This window comes from Cyanistes caeruleus, chromosome Z (genome assembly GCF_971803275.1).
Source record: "Cyanistes caeruleus chromosome Z, bCyaCae1.hap1.1, whole genome shotgun sequence".
In the NCBI taxonomy this organism is placed as follows: domain Eukaryota; kingdom Metazoa; phylum Chordata; class Aves; order Passeriformes; family Paridae; genus Cyanistes; species Cyanistes caeruleus.
The window spans coordinates 52,374,703-52,392,375 of record NC_141732.1 but is presented as its reverse complement, the minus strand read 5'-3'; the positions used below and the strand labels follow the sequence as shown (position 1 = coordinate 52,392,375).

General features: G+C 36.7%; 1 long non-coding RNA gene across 1 annotated transcript; it reads left to right on the top strand.

Moving 5' to 3' along the window:
* The first annotated feature begins 10,121 nt into the window (after nucleotides 1-10,121).
* LOC111940618 (uncharacterized) lies at nucleotides 10,122-16,245 on the top strand. The gene is made up of 4 exons (XR_002869566.2): nucleotides 10,122-10,437; nucleotides 12,056-12,098; nucleotides 15,692-15,779; nucleotides 16,068-16,245. It is a non-coding gene; the product is annotated as an uncharacterized LOC111940618 (long non-coding RNA).
* Nucleotides 16,246-17,673: the final 1,428 nt, after the last annotated feature.

Here is a 17,673-nt window from a genome sequence, read left to right as displayed (position 1 = left end):
GATGTCTGCTAGTGTGTCACAGCTGATAGACCCTTTTTCTTTAAGTTAGATTATTAATAGCTTCTCTGCTTTATGTGGCTATTCTCTTTCTTGGTTATGCTTCAGTGTGTGCTATTGCCTTAACCAAGAGTATATTTCTCATTCACTTGTTTTCATTAAGTCTATTCCTTGGAATTCTGGAATCTTTTGATGAGTTTCAATGACATTTGGAAAAGGCTTCGAAAGAGGGAAAAGAAGAAGGAAGCTATATACATAATATGAAGGGGGGAAAAGCTTTAAATCTGAACCACAGATTTTGCCTAAGGAAACTAACTTGGAAAATGACACAGCTCTGCCTAGTTTCCTGACCTCAGTTCAGTGGGTGAATTAAGTACACGTTGTGATGCCATGTGTGAACAGAGAGAATTTTTGGGGTGAGAAGGCCCAGGCCTTTCTTTGCTTCCATATATTCCTACTTTGTCACTTGTGTCAGTCTGAAGGATAAAAATACAATAGGCTCTAGTCTATGCGATATTCCTAAATAGTTGCAGAGGGTTTTCCATGCTTATGGATTACAAATAGATAATGCTCAACTCTTCAATCTTTCCTCACACAAACAAAATCAGAGGGCATTAGAAGGGGAGAGATTTTGTGGCAGGTCTGATTTTTTGGGTATACATGAAACATGTACCTGAAACTGTACATGTTCAGTTGTGTTCTGAGAACAATCATTCTATGATTATCCTGAGAAACATCAGGTGAACTCAAAACAAACACTAGCACCAAGTACCTTTATACTTCCAGCATTGCTTCTTTGTGTTTGCTTCTCTTAGAAAGAGATGATTCTGTCCTGCAGGTGGGTCGTAGTAATGACAAGTAATCTATATCCTTTCCAGTCATGTCTTTCAGCTGCCTATATGCAGTTTATAGTATCATCTAGGTATGCTGAAGTCTATAAATATTGCCTGTAAGCTGGGAACAATGCTGTTTTCCCTGAAAAATACGAACGTGGGTGGTGTCAAGATCTTGTATTTCTCTACTGGATATCCTGTGCTGACATCTTTCTCATCTTTGCTACTTTTGGTGCTAGAATTCCTACTTCAGTAAAACAAATGCCTGTTTTCAAATTTCTCTCAAGCTCTCTTGTCTTCAGTACTTTATATTACTGCCACTGACTACACTAAATTTGAGACACTTCAGAAACACAAATAAACTCTTCTATAGTGAAGAACAAGACAAAAAAAAAAAAAGGCCCTCAAAACTATTCATTGGAGAGGTACCAGATAGTTCTAGCTGCTGTGTAATAGTACTTTAAATAGATGTAGATTCAAACCCACTCAGACAAGAAATGACATACTACAGCCAGAGTAAATGCCTTTCCAACATATATTATTAATAAAAGGTCTGATGAAGTCCCAGATGTTTCCTGGTGGCTTCTGTGACACCATGCTTTCTGACCTGCAAGTCATAGCCTAAAGCTGCAAGATACATTAATCTTTCAAAAATTAAAACAGAAAATAGTGCAAGACATCAGAGTAGAACCTTGTGTTTTCTGTTCATATGGTCAAAAACAAGTTCAGTATCATATCAGGTCCACTGAAAATCTTAGATTTAGCTCTTTGGAAGACAATTTACTAGGTCAAGAAAAAGTGCAGATTTTTCTTTGTTACAAAGTACCAACTGATTTGTATCTCATATATGTAAAGAAATAAGAAAAAATGTCCCTTGTGTCCTCTATAACCCTCTTTCTCCTGATGATGTTTTTCATAATCACCACTGTATGAACTCATGGATGACACCTGTCTAACTTTTTACATTAAGAGATAAAGCTTCAATTATTGTGCTGAATTGAAGGGAGTGGTTGATTTACCAGTGTTAAAGTTGCTGTGACTCTGTGACCCAGAAATAAGCATGATTACAAAAATGTAGTCCTCTGAAAACTTAAGGATAAATAAAAGCAACATTTGATTGTCAAAGCATGCTTCAAAAGCCTTTGAACTAAACCCCACACCATATTAGAAAATACAGCATTTGAAGGACCGATGGAAGTGGATGGGCTGTGGACCTGAACTAATGCCAGTTGAAGTTAATAAAATGGTTTCCATTCTCATTAAAGAATTACTCTCAACCTTAAAACATGAATTTCCATGTCACAGATTTATTAATAATAAATAAAATAAATAAAATAAAATTAAAAAAAATAAAAAATTCTTGTTCCTTTCTAAGACTTGGAAAACTGCAGTTTTGCCTCCCAGGAAGTATAGGACTTTGTTACACACACCATTACAAAGACTAGAGCAAGTTGATAGTGAGGAGATTTCTATGGAAAAATACCAATTGCGTAGTTGTTAAGAAGTTTGCAGAAATATGTTTGTTTCTGGCACCTCAAAGAAAAGGATGTTTATAAGCACAGGGAAATAACATACATTTAATTAGTTTAAAATATATAATATACAAAAGGGACTCCAGTAGACCAAGGAATCTTTCCCACCTGTGATCTAAGCAAAAGGACTGGCATATACAAATAAGAGGCTGTATGGACAGTCTTACTGAAAATTTTTCTTAGGGTAGGGGGAGAAGACAGACGTAAAGACCTGAAATAGTAGAGCAAATTGAACTACTGTGTAGCAACACAGTAACTGCCAAATTTAAACTACTGATCTGGATCTCCTTCTTGAAGGAAAGGGTGACATTTCATTTCTTCCATTTCTCGGAACCCTTCCCTGGTCTCCACAGTCTCCCCAAGATGATGGAGTGTGATTCTCACAATTACATGGTCCAGCTCTCCCAGTCAGAGTGTGTACATGCCATTAGGACATGTGGGCTTGTGTGAAATCAGCTTGTTTAAATGTTCACTGGTCTGATCTTTCTCCAACTAAGAAAAACTTTCAAGCGTGCTCAGCTTTCCCACTGGAAATTGTTGGAGGCTTGTCTTAACATTAAAGACGGAGCTGAAGAAGGCACTGAGTATTTTGGCTTTTTATCTGTCCTTTATGCCCAGATCTCTTCCATGTTCATCAGTGGATGTTCCATTGATGACCATTTACAGCTGATATACCTGTAGAAATCTTTCTTGTGCTTCTTTATGCTCATTATCAGGATTTATTCCAGGCAGGCTTTATCTTTTCTAATCCCACACACTTCTGCACTCAGACAGTGTTTCTTTCTAATCCTCCCAGGTCACCTCCCTTTCCTTATATGTTTTCTTGGAAACAACTTGTCCATCCTTCTGTTATCTTTGCTTTATTTACCAAAGTAGGTGTTAGCCATTCCTGAGCCTGAAGTGAGTGATACTTGAAAAATCAATGAGCTCTCCTGGACTCTTCAATATAACCATTTTCCACAGGATTCTTCCAAGCCAGTCCTTGAAGATGTCAAAAGCTACTCTCATCAAGTCCATTGGTCTTTTTTCTGCCTTGCTCCATCCTATCAGGATCCTGACTTTCACCACTTTGTGGTCACTGCATTTCAGGCTGCCTTTTTTGCCTTCACACCCTCAGTGAGGTGCGAGGTCTGCCACAGCTCCGCTTCTCATTAGCTCCTCTACCTTTGAAGCTACTGCCACTGATGCTCTTCAGGGATGTCTGCTGTAGTCTTTCTCCAGATATCAGGATAGTTGAATTTACTCATGGGAAGCATGGCCTGTGAATTTGAAGTCACTTTTAGACCCATCTTCTTGTTCTTCCTGATCAGGTGACCAACATCCATTATGTCACCCTTGTTGATCTGCTCTTTAAGCCTTACTCATAAGTTCTCATTTGGCTTATTAATTATCTCCCCAGGCAGAATTATAGAATAGCTTGGGTTGAAAAGGGCCTCAAAGAAATCTAATTTCAACTCTCTTTCCATGGACAGGGATGCATTTTACTAGACCAGCCCGCTCAGTGCTCCAGCAAATCTATGTTTAAGCACTTTCAGGGGTGGGGCATCCAGAACTTCTTTGGGAAACCTGTTCTAGGTCCTCACCACACTCACAGTAAAAAGTTTTTTCCTTACTATCTAATATAAACCCACTCTCTTTCTATTTGAGACCATTCCATGTCCTTCCACTTGGTTTTTACTAGGACATGTTCTTGTAAAAAGTTTCCCTCTCTCCTTTCTCGTAGTTTTCCTTCAGGTACTTGCAGGATGCAGTTAGGTCACCCCAAAGCCTTCTCTTTTCCATGCTGAATAATCCTAATTCTCTGAGCCTTTTCACACAGGAGAGATATTCAATCTCTCTGACCATCTTGGTGGCCTTCTCTAGACTTGCTTCAACTGCTTGATGTCCTTCTTTTGCTGGGGATCCTAATTTAAACTATTTTTTACTAGTTCAGTCTTACTGGCAAAGATACCTTTGTCCTGCTTCATGATGTGTACCCCATCTCTTCCAAGTGGATGTTGACACTCGGAGAGGTAAACCAAAGTCTTGTTGCTGACACCAGCTCTGCAAACAATTGTTAATATGGAGTCGTTTTAGAACCTTTCCCATCAACAGAAAGACTGAGAAAGACACTGCTTGGGTCCTCATTTCCCTAAATGCCACCATCAGAATCTCCAATCATTTTTGACACACTATATGTTGCCGTTGGTGTGCATATGAAAGAAAAGCTTGTTTGAAGTAAAAGTTTCCAGTACTTCTCACCTCTTTTGGAAGCAGCATCTGAAGTTACTCAGATAATTCCCAGATAATGCCTCAAGGGTCTTCAATGACTCTCTCAGTTTATTTAGAAGGTCTTGAACCAGAATCAATGAAGTGTTTCACAAATTTCTGTGTTTATTGACTGCCTCTGCTACCAACATAGGGAGGGAAGAAATGAAATAAAACCAGTCTTTGATCAAAAATCTTTTGATGCTTCTATCTAACATCACCTGTACCCTACTCTGACATTCCCATGCCTTTCCCCTGACCTCAAAACCTTCTGCTCAGAGGACCTTCTGCTCATCTACCCCAAAAGTGAGTGGTTATCCAAAAGGTGCTCCTGTACTACTCTTTGTAAGACCTCCACATACATAGCCACCTCATTCACTCTTCCCCCTTTCCAGGTCAACAGGAAAAACTTTCATAGAATCTATCTATGGTGCTTGTGTAAGCCAGGAACTCTTAACTACTAGGGCAAAAGAGAACCCTTTCTACACAGAAGACCTTGCAGCTTTATTTTTAGTACCTGGATTTCTGCATATCACAAACTCCCTCCAGATTTCAGAGGATTGGGATCACCTTCTTATTTGTCAGAAGGCTGCAAGAAGGCTGAGTTTGCTGGGTCTCACTGCTAGCCATATCTCTGTCACTTCTGACTGATTATACCAGCTCCTAAATGAGCTCTTGGAGTTGACTGAGGTAAAATGCACGCATAACATTAATGAAAATTAAATTTGAAAACAAACAAAAATAATAAAAAAACCCCCTTCCAATCCCCACCCTACCCCAAACCAAACCAAACCAAACCAAACCAAACCAAACCAAACCAAACCAAACCAAGCCAAACCAAACCAAACCAAACCAAATCAAACCAAACCAAACCACAAAAACTGAGGAAAATAAAATGAAAACATGAAAGAGAAAGAAACATGCATTTTTTCACTTTCACACTGTCAGAGTTATATGGCCTTTCTCCTCATTGGCATGTCTACTTTTCTTGATCCTGGGAATACATGATTCTCAGGCTATATTTCCTCAAGAGGGCCCATTCTGCTGATCCACCTTTGCTCTTTTTGCTTTGACATGGCTCAGAAACTGTAGTCATGCTTTGTCATTTTGCTTTCCTCTTTCTTTCCCTATTACAAACCTACTTACCTCTACCTAATTGAGGAAGTCAGATTATAAAACTGGCAAAATGAAGGACTAGTTATTCTGTATGGTGGGGTAAATATTTTTGTGGTTAAACTGATGGTGTGGCCATGCTTTTCAGGCTCCCTAACTACCCTATTCAGTCAGGAATTAAACAACTATACTATCTTCCACAAACAGCACCAAAAATTTGTGGCAGCAAGTATACTTACTGATCTTGCTTCCAAGTCTCTTGCTTGCTTAATTGTTTATGCTTATATCAACCTGAATGTTAATTAAAAAACATACTGAATTTCTCCAGTTGGAATAGATGGATGGTCTATGTGCTGGCTCTGATTGGGATGAGGTACTTTGACAAAAGGATGGCCCATGAGTATCAAACTCCTCGTATCCAAATCTTGCTTAATCTTATCTTAGAAAAAGGCTGTTATAAAAACACAGTAATATATCCTAAGTCCTAAGTTGTTTTAGAAATTATTTTTTTTTGTTATACTGGAAAACTTATCTTATTGTAGCTGTTCATACTATTCCCTAAATTCCATTAATTTAATTATAATTGGCAGCATCCTTTTTGTTATGAGTGACATTCAACCTGTTGGTGCTATTGGCTTATTTTATGCTACATGTTGCCACACAACATTTGCTCTAACACCATCTTTTGTAATCAGGTCAAGTAACTGTAAAATATTTCCTTTATTGACTGATTCTGTGGACCCATCATGGCCTCTCAGTGCTAATTCTTTCTCTCCAGGCACAAAAGATAATTACTTCTATTACTGTCTAAAATAACATATTTAATTGACAGTCATTTTCTGAAGATGCCCATTAGTTCAATGGCACCGCAGCTTCCATGTGACAGGGATCGAGTATATAATTTATTTATCCTTGAAACCCCAGTACAACACTAAAACCTGATGAACAGTAAAGCACAATTTTCTACTCTGTTTTTCAGCATGCTTTAAGAGACACTAAAGAATGCTAAATAATCTTGATACTGTAGAGGAGCTAGGAGAGCAGAGGTACTCAGGAAGTTGTGAATGTCCTACAAGATATTGATAGCCTTTTTCAGTGGTTTCACAAGGACAGGAAAATATTAAATTCTGCATAGCATCATATGTGAAAAGTTGAGAGAGATAATTCTCCTATCAGATGCCATAATTCATCTGTGCACACACAGATAGTGCCAGTTTCATACGAGGTCAGAGTTCTTGCAACATGGAAATCACTATAAGGTAGCTATTTAGATTTAGTTGAGGATTTTTCATTGTGCTGCCTCCCAGCTTATGTCTTCAAGTAAAAAAAAAAAAAACACAAAAAAGCCCACACCAAAAACAAAAGCAAAAAAGCACTCTCCTGTACAAGTTGTAGAGTGTGTATAATTTCATTCATTCTTCCAGAGGCCTCCTGTGTAATTTTATACAACACAAATTCCTCCCCTCCATGCCTCTTCCCTCAAATCAGTATTTAGCCTGTATCTGGTTACTCTGTTTTTTTAACTCTGGAGGTTACTCTGGATTTTCTTATAAATGAAGACTTTATTTTAGGGGGGTTGGGAGTGTTGTGTGTTTTGGGTTTTTTTGGTATTATTTTTTTTGAGTTTTTTTGGTTGATTTGTTTTTTAGTAAATTGGATCTATTCTTGTTCTGTGTAATAAATTTAGTGTACTCAAAGCCTCATTTCTTTTCTTTTGAGTTTGACCAGTTTTGATAATCTGGTAGTAAAGCTTACTTTCTTAATTTAAATAAAATTTTCAAGACAGTATTTCTACTGCACATCTGCAGAGACATTAAGCACAAACAGCATGTTTGACTCAGAGACAAAGAATGCAAAACAAGTGCACTTTACCCCTAAACTCTGACAGTCTCTCACATGATACCTGGCATTGCTTACCCATTTTGAATAGAGAAGTTGTTGTAAGCATCCAAAATTATTGGATATCAGAAATGTTGAATTTAAAAATAGCTACCATTGAAGTCTATGACAAAAAAACCCCAACCCCAGCTGGGGTTTCAACCCCCACTTGATAATCATACCAAACTGTGTACTTCACAGGAAAAAAAAGCTGTCACTGGCTAATGTAATTACTACTATAATTAATGAATGCACTATTCTGTGATGAGGGATATCTATCTGTACTGTCCTTCCTTCATTATGCATCAAAGCACTGCACTGGATACAGTAGTTATGGAGTGGATATTTCAAGCCTAATGTTGTATGGACAAAGCCATAACTAACAAATTACTGGGTAAGTTGTTGTGATAGATTAGACTTCCCCTGACCGAGTTGTATTTTCATGGACTTGAGAGAGGAAGGTAATGCCTCCAAGGGAAAAAAAAATTACTGTGTGGTCTAGTGTGATCTAGTATTTTCTTAACCTGTTTTTGGAAGGAGGCACAATTCTTTAGAATTTATTCCAGATTCCAAAACTGGAAAGCACTTCATCCTGGCAAGTTACATTATAAAATAATGCTTGGAAATAATAACTTGGGAACAGTAAAGTTGAATATCCTTTTCTTCTTACTACTGGAACTGCAGTAAGCTGGTAAGCTAACAACCACTTGTAAAGTTTGGCCATCTCTTCAAGTTTCAACCAGTGACCCAGAGGTCACAAAAAAGCTATAAGCAGTATTCCAAACTCTGTGAGACCTCCGCCTTTCTTGTTAGGTGAAAGCCCATGGGGAATGTGCAGAAGCTCATATTAAAAAGGATTGCTAGTACAGCTTTGCAGGGTCAGCTGAAAACAAATACGTAGCAGTGTGTTAAAGTCTTATTAACAAGGATTCTTGTGGACAAAAAAAAAAAAAAAAAAAAAAAAAAAAGCAGCCAAATTAATGTTCCGTAATAAAATAGTGGCAATCCAGCCTTCTTACTTGACATAATTTCTGTCCTTGGGTGCTAGAAATACTGCCTGTACAGCAGCTGGTTATCCTCCAGCAGTGATAACTACTAGCAGTTGAGGAGAAATATTCTTCCTGCCTGTAGAGCAGGTCATTGATACTTCCTACCACAACTGTATGTCATGACTGAAGTGAATAGTAAAGTGAAGTTAGTAATAAAAAGCAACTCTTTTGTGAACCATTTCAGAAGCCATTTCCTACAGTAATTCAAAGATGTGGTATCTGGGAGGACTAAAGCTTATTTTTCCTTGTGATGCTTTTGTGAAAGAAGAAATTGTACAAGGCAGGATAGACTGCTGGCGCCTCAAACGACACCCTAAGTGTTCCTTTCTGCTGCAATTGGCAGACACAGGGCTCCATGTTGTGGCCACTATCTGTTCAGTTGCCACGGCTGATATGTGGGTGGGAGACAGTAGGATGTGCTCCAGTGACTCAAGAAAAAAGCAGGTAAATGCTGAAAGAGGGGAGAAAAGAAAGACAACACTGAACTGATGAACAGGCTTTACATATATTCCCACTTTGCTTTCTAAACTCAATCATTCTGAATGCTCTTGGAAAACAATGTCGCATCTGATGCTTTTTCACCATTTTACCTTCTTTGTGCAAAGATGTTGTGCTCATTTTCTTCTGACATGGACATTGTTTTGAATGTGTGTCACAGTAATATGTGTCAGTTCTGCCCTCCCTACCTTGCCTGAAACCTAGAGCTGGTGAAAATGCTACTGTTCATCTGATGAAAGAAATACATCTACAGGCTGCCACCACAAGAACGGTTGCATTCTTTCCCAGTTTTCCTTCAATTACAAAAGTTGTATCTAGGATACTCTAATATGGATAGATGCAATAGGATTCTGGAACTTCTAAGACAAGCTGGAGAATCAGTGAATCTGCAGCCCAAACTATGCTTTACAGCTCACCCACTCTAATTTCCAGGGGGCATATACATGTAAAGAAATAAATGTATCACTTCAAGTCCTAGAAGTCTGCCTAATTTTTGAGTATATATGAATGTTCATCTAACACATGCCAACCTGAACTTGAGTTAGGAGAGCACAGCAGGTTAAATACTTCACTTGTCCCTGATGTCAAAGTAGCAGCAGGTGAGGATGACTACTGACAGCACTAAAAGTGGAAGCTAGGGACTCCTGATAGCTGTTGATTGTTGAAATGACGGTGAGTAGTGCCTGTGTTAATCTACATGACTTCTGATGACACTGATCAGAGCTGATTTCCTAAAGAAAAACCATTTCCTATCAATAGCACAGTAATGAATTATGCCTAATGCTGGTCTCTGTTTCTCTGACAGTTTTAAGTACACAGCTTTGAAATTCTGTCATGGTAACCCAAAATGTTACTCTATTCCATATCTACCTGTTCCCCAAATGGTTACAATCTCCTTAAAGTCCTGCAATTGGGAAGATGGGATGGGGTGGCACCACAGGTGCTTTTAAAGTCTCCTCAGGTGCTTTTAAAGTCTCCTCCAGCAGGCAGCTCCTGCTCTTTTGCTTCATGGTTTCTACCTTGCTGTCTTGGAGTTTTGCTTTAGGCAGAGGCTTCTTTCCTTTTTGTTCTGTTTCTGTTTTATTTGTTTCTTTGTCTCAGAGATTGCCCTCAGTGGTTTTGAACCACCTGGGGGAAAATTCCACAGGTTCCTGCCTGTCTCCTAGGCAGAGAGCAAGTGGTCCCACTCCATGAAGCCAGTCCAACTTGCCAGGCACCCAACTGAGAGAAGACCACAAGTCACACACGTCCTTGCCTTGACTGCTTCTGCTGTCTCCTGTTATGACAAAGGTGAAGTCCCTCTGTGAACTCTAATCCCTAGATCCAGGGAATGCCAGCCAGTGTTGGGGAGATGAGCTGGGTGGGGCAGTGGGGGAAGTCTAACACCATCTGTCCTTCAAGCTGCGTGCTTGGCTGCAGAACACCACCTTGTTGGTGGGGCACCCCTGCAGCTTTGGATCTCCCCTTGTTCTAAGGACTTTGTGAAAATTAGGAGCTTTGTATCTGATGATTATTTGCTGATTCTTGATTGTTCCTGTCCCATTTCTTAGTATTTTTTTTCCATTTAAATCTATTTGTATTAATTTATTTTTAGTGGAAAGGAAGTGGTTAAACCTAGAGAGGGAGGCAACGCATTCCAGAGTGTTGTCCTTCAAATTGTTTTAAACCAAGACACAGTTCTAATGTGGTACTTCAAATACTGCAAAAAATGCTGCTCAAGTTTCCCTATAAAAGTGAACACAAGTAAGCATAAATGCTGCTCAAGTTTCCCTATAAAAGTGAACACAAGTAAGCATATGTAAACCTGTATGCAGCTAACTTTTGAAGAGGACACATGTTCCTTAAGCACCCTCGTGTTTCTTTGCAGTTAAAAACACATAATGTGAAGGATGAATGATGTAATTATCAGCACGATAGCAGCTTTGGAAAAAAACACACATTATTAAAGAGAATTATAAAGTATGAATAGTATTCACCGTGTCACCTAATTTAATCTGAGCACTAGAGAGGTGATTCTCCGATGATATACACCATTAACAGGTAAAGAATATCTAGGTATCTAGTAAGATTAATAAGACTGAGTAACATTCTGCTTATTTTTCAAGAATCTGCCAGCAGCTTTCTTTTGAGCAGAAAGTTGTATAAAAGACATCCTCTAAGTAATCATTTATTAAATATATTGATAAATAATATTTTATCTGAAAACCTGTGCTTTTTATGACGAAGTGTTGCAAAGACAGAACCTTTAATGCTCCCAGAAGGAGGGTAGTTTCTGTCTTTCCCTATTCTTAGGTAATTGGTCACTGAATGAAAATCTTTTACTAATTCTGAAGTTCAACAGGCTTGGAGATCAGTATATTGCAGCATATTAACTCACCCTTCAGCCAGCAGCACCCATTCCTGTACACCAACAGCTGATGACAGGCATGATGAGGATTAACACTTAGAGTGCTTATCACCACCTTGATTTTGTTGGGTTTTTTCCCCCATTATCTGAAGGGTTTAGTAAAATAAGTCCTGTACCTTTGAGAAGTTTTGCTTATTGTTGCCTTTAGGATCACAGAATCTAGAATCACAGAGTTTTCAGAATGACGACAAATTGGGGAGGCTTTCCAGACTGACTAGAAATGAGTCAGTAAATCAATGATACATTAATAAAACGTCTATCAACAGTTTTTATTTTAATTACCCTTAAGTTGTAATCCAAAATGAGTGACCTGGATACAGGCATGTCCCTAATTCAAAATGGGTGACAGGCCTTTTCATCCCAGCTTCTTCAGAAAAAACCCCAAACATATAATTTTTTTTTATGAATGTTCTGAGAGCAATTGACACGTTGCACAAACTGCTGTTTTCACCCTCAGTGGCACCTCAAGATTCATGGGGACATATTTCTCCCTCCTTCTAGGAATGAATGAAGCACGAAACCTCCCCAGACCCAAATTTGAAAGGTAAAATATACTCAGTCATATCCAAGCAGCAAGACTTATGGAAAGCAAATTAATCATCTCTTATGTGTACTCATGATACATGGGTCTTTCACAATATGCAAGTTTAATTTTGGAAGCAGAGGCCAAAGTTCATTCTTGGTTAACTAATGCTTAGGTAAGTATCTGATCAGTGAATGCTGCAAAAAATAACACTTCTAATTACTTGCTAGAAAAACTTTTACAAATAACATAATTCCTCATGGTGAACATCAGGTTATTTACCCTGTTAAAGAATGATGTCAGCTAGGATGCTTTCTAGTTAATCAGTAGCTGTAGTAGCAATACCACTGCAAACATAATGGTTCTGTTCAAAGAAGTAGACTTAATGTGCAGGAAAGTAGTGAACTTAATCCTTAAATTGTGACATTAGCATATTTGATGCAACAGTAGCTGATACATGGCCTTTGTTTTTCAAAAAAATTCTATATAGAATTACTATATATAGTATAGATATTACATTAGAATTAAGAGAAAAAGAGATAATATTAGTAATCATCCATGTTGCATAGCTTCACTTATGGAAGTGTGCATTCATACATAAAGTCTGTTGTGAAGTGAAATGGGGCCCTGCCAGAGTCATTATTTCTATTTATTGAGTAGCAGACTAGTTATAAGAACAAAAGATCAATATTAATGGCTGTAACACAAGTTCAGCCTGACCCTGAAAAGGACTTAATAAAGCAATGGCATTTCCCCCTTGTTTGTTTGTTTGTTTGTGGGGTTGTTTTTTTGTTTGTTTTGTTTTTAAACAAGACTAATTTCTTGCTGTGGCAACACTCCCCTGTTTAATAATATCCATGTAGCATGTACCTGTCTTAGAAAAGATATATGTGGGCTTTCAATTCAGCAAATTCAAAAGAAAAGTACCAAGTCCAGTGTACCTGCATTTCCTTTGTGAGTTCATCTAGATAAAAGGTGCTTTTAGTTCTGCACTAGACTTTGTGCTAATTAGGACAATACATGTAATTGATTATGAGCTTTGTCTGCCAAATTGACGAAGAAAATAAAATTAAAATTTACTGAATTTTTTTTGTTTGCCATAGCAAGAAGGAAGAAAACTCTCAAAATACACTGCTGTTATAAAAGAAAAGCATTAACAATCTGCTCATGCATTCTGCTGAAAGCTGAGCCATTCTTTTACAAGAAGAATCAAGGAAGTAAAGAAGTTTAAAAAAAGAAGTTCAAATGGGCATATATAAGCTAATTTTCACATGAAAAAAAATATTCTTCTAAAGAAAAAATCCGAGGCAGAAACCCAGCCTGTAAAATCTCTATTTTTTTTTCTTTTAGGAAAAGAGAAAGGAATTCTAACCAAACGTATAAGTAATTTTAATATAGGATGTTTTTACTGCACATTGCATTTAGAATAATATGACCAAAGAATGGCCTAAGTTGGAATGGGCACACAAGAACTTAGAAGTGGCTTTTTTTTTTACATTAAAAATATACAAAAGAAATCATAGCTATTTGTGCTCTTCCTCATGCATGCTTTTTTTTGTTGCTGTTTTGTTTTATTTTGTTTGTTTTATTTTGTTTGTTTTTTTGGGGGGGAATCATTCCTTTTCAAATCAACGAACAATTTATAACAATAATGTCTGTCATATAACAATATTATTAGTGTTTACAAAAATGACAGAAAAATGCTAGCTCTAGAGTAAAGCTGGAAGATGTATTTTGGCCAAGAATTTTCTGTCACTCTTAATGACCTCTTTCTGAAGAGTTTCTTATTGTAATTCTTCAGAGGAATTTCTACACAGCTGGTTTGTTTGTATTTTGGTTAATGCTGTATCATGTTTCTTCTGTTAATCTTTGAAGAGTCAAATTATTTCATTCTGACTTTGGCCCATCAGATTCCAGCTCATGAAGGAGATTAATTTTGACTGAATTAAGGCACATCCTCCTGAGAAATTAAGTTGTTATCAAATTTCATAAACTAGACTTAGCCATAGTTGAAGATAATCTTTTAATAGTAAAGAAGAAAAAAATTCTCAGCTTATAACAGATTATTTTACAATCCTTGCTTATGACTTGACTGTCGAGAACAGAATGGATGTTCATGGTATTTACGTAAATTAGACAAATCAGTGGGCTTGCAGTTCTGAGCGATGGTTTCCAACTGAAATAAATGCGTAGAAACACAAGCTGTCACTCGAATGTACTTGCTCTACAGATTAGAAAACAGATTTGTATACCTTCCCTCAATAGCCAAGTATATCAATACCTTGTGAGAGGAACTTTAACATTTAAAGTTTTAACATTTAAAGTTGAACGAAACTTCCTTGATTTATGATGATGATCAAGTACACAGGCAGAACTGCAAATAACTTTGATTTTAATTACCTTATTCAAAAATAGTAAAAAATCTCCTTAGTCTTGAGGGCAACGCTGCTTTCATTTTGCAGTGGATTATTTATAGGTCTTGGTGATGGAATCTCTTCCCCAGACCAGGTTGAAGGGCTGAAGCCATCAGTCCATAATAAAATTTACATCTTTCTAAACACTGCAGAGAAACATTAACTGACTGAGATAAGCATTAATGAAGTACTTTTCCTAATCAATTAGGCAATTCAAAAAGGTATCCACTGATATGATCTTGTGGAGGAAAAGTGATTCACAAACTTAAGCCCTACCATATATCTCTTTTAAAATAAAAAGGTTGAAAGTGGAGGGAGAAGGAAGACAACCACCTGTGTATGGGAACAATAACATTTCTAAGTTACATTACTCTCTCTTTTCAACAAAGTATTTTTCTGTCACATAGCCTTCCCCACAGAATTACTGAATGAGGTGCTTAAGAAGTAAAATAGAACAAAATACATAACACATGAAACTGAACACATATGGAAATCTGTTTTGAGATTTCATGGCTCAGTCATATGTAGAAAATAGAAGCTGAGAACTCAGGGAACATCCTAATGTTATTTTGATCTTGAGAGAAGAATAATTCAAGCTATTTAAAACTTTTGATAAAGCACGACTTTTCACCTAAGCTAACATTTGAACTAATGTTTCTGTCATTGATATTTATCTCTTTAATTTCATCTGCAAATTCTGTATGTAATTAGAAGCATCATATAAATAACAAATCAAAGCCATGGAGGTTACTAAGCAAAAATTGATAAAGCAAGTTTGATCACTTCTTATTTACCAGACTTCAGCTATTAAATCAAATAACATTAATTACCTTAGAACCTTTTATGTGATTTATATGATGCACTACATTTTTCTGGAAGTTTTTCCATGTATACCAAAGAATTGACTCAGTTTCAGAACTTAGCTTAAAACCATTAGAGAATATTTTTTGAAAAAAAAAAATTCTATAAATGTGAATAATTAAGTCTAATTTTTTGAGGATGGATTTGAATTTTTTAGGAGCACATAAATTAGTTAAGGAAACTAAAGAATTAAAAAAGATTTTACAGTCCCCTCACATCTGTGTAAGAAAACTCAATAGCCATGTGTTCACTTAAATTTGATTTATTTTGATTTCTTATTTTTAACAGCAAGAAATAATCTAGCACTTTTTACCAAATAAACACCAATTTGTTTAAAAGGTTCTAGGAGCAGCACTGTCTCACTGAAGCAGTACAAGTTTGATCTCCAGAACATCAGCCTGAGGACAGGAGCACCCACAAAAGAAAGGTGATAATTTATAAAACAGAGATCCTTTCTTCTCTGAATGTTTGCTTTGAAATTGGAGAGGGAGTTTATCAGATATATTACAACTGCAAATTCAACACTAACTTAGTTCTGTGGCTGTAAGATAAGAGCAGGTCTTTCTTTGTAAGTCTAAGCTAACAAGTACACTTATAATAATAAGAAAAATACTCTATCTGGTCCCATGATTCAGAATTTCATACGGAAACCAGTGAATTCCATTTGAATTTGTACTTGTGAGGGACTTGAAAACAAAAGTTTTCACTTTTGCAGGGGTGACATAGTCTCTGCTCAGAAGGTGGCAGATATTTTTCCAGAACAACTAAAATGAAATGTTGGCCCAAGACTCAGCTGCATCAAGCAAGAAAATAAAATAAACTTCACAGAAGTTTACTCAGTGGTGTGCATTTGCTGATCTACATTTCAGCTAACTGTTAAGATTCTGATAAGTGCATATAAAATCAATTTACTCAGGTGGAAGTTGTGCTTTGATGGAACACTTAATCCTCCTCAGGGAAAAATGGTTTTCATTATTTGGAGTTTGCCTTTCATAACAGAACAGCTTTCATCTGTTTGTGAAGCAGCAGTGGGAAGAAGAAGAAGGAAGAAACTGTGCCCATCTCTGTGAATGAATTGTCTTTGGGCAGGGCACTAGTGCCCAAGCTGTGCCTTTCCTGCGACAGCACACTTCACACGTCCCTCACGGGTTCTGTTGACCTAAGCATATGGGAGATTGCATTATGCCTCAGGACTGAATAGGCTTATCTGAATAATAATAATTTCAAAAAACTTAAAAATTTCTCACTTTGAATGACATGATTTCTTGCATTTTTATCTAAAGAAATGGACTGTTTTCTTAATCTTTTAAATTATAATATTTATGCCATGCTCTTACAGTTTATTTCACTTTAATGTATGTGACATTAAGAGGAACAGGAAAATAAGAGGATCCCTCTACTTTTATTGGCACCAATAATTATATTCTCTCAAACTATTTTTTTTCTAACCTAAGCCAGAGGAATCCATTAGTATCATAAACAGAAAAGTATCTTGTCCAATCCTCAGTTGCTCCTTCTCTGAACCTGTTAGAGTCTGAATTTATGAAAAATTTGATGCATATCTTTACTCTGGTTCTTGCTCTTCTCTTTCTCTGGAAGTCTCTGATGTAAGTATACACCCAATATTTCTTCTTTATTGTTCCAACATCATGGAGACATAGTTACTCCATTTTTATAAAGTACAAGATTTTTTTCTCCTCTTCTGCAACTGCTCAGTAGTGATCTTGAATTTAAAGGAATATCACTAATCCCTAAATAGGTCAGCTTGCATTTTATAGCACTGAGATTTCTCTCACTTTTTTCTCCCTCTTATGCCTGAGGTCATCAATTCTTTATACATGATATTTAATTGTAATCTGGAATTTTACAGCCTAAAGATTTTGCATTCAGAAATTTCCACAAACATTTGCTTATTGTTTTTCTTTGAAATGCCTTAAAATATTGACTAAATTTAGTCTAGCTGTCACTGAGGAATTTCTTGGGTTAACTTCTATATAGCTGATTATATAACTATTCCTTTAAGAATATAACATATAAGTCTCTAGTACTAATCAAGTTCTTAATCCATTCATTATTTTAAGTGGAATTGCAGCACAAATCATTTATTGAGCCAAAATTTGTCATATCTGTAGTAAATTTCTAGAGTCTATTTATTCTTTATTGAGGATCTAAACAGAGATCTTCAGGATTCTTTTTTCTTAATAAAATTGAATTGCACCTTAGCTATCTGTTTCCCATCATATTTTAATAATTCTTTCCTTCAACATGTGAACTTCAAATGTCTTTAAAAGAAATTCTTTAAAAATAAATATATATAATAA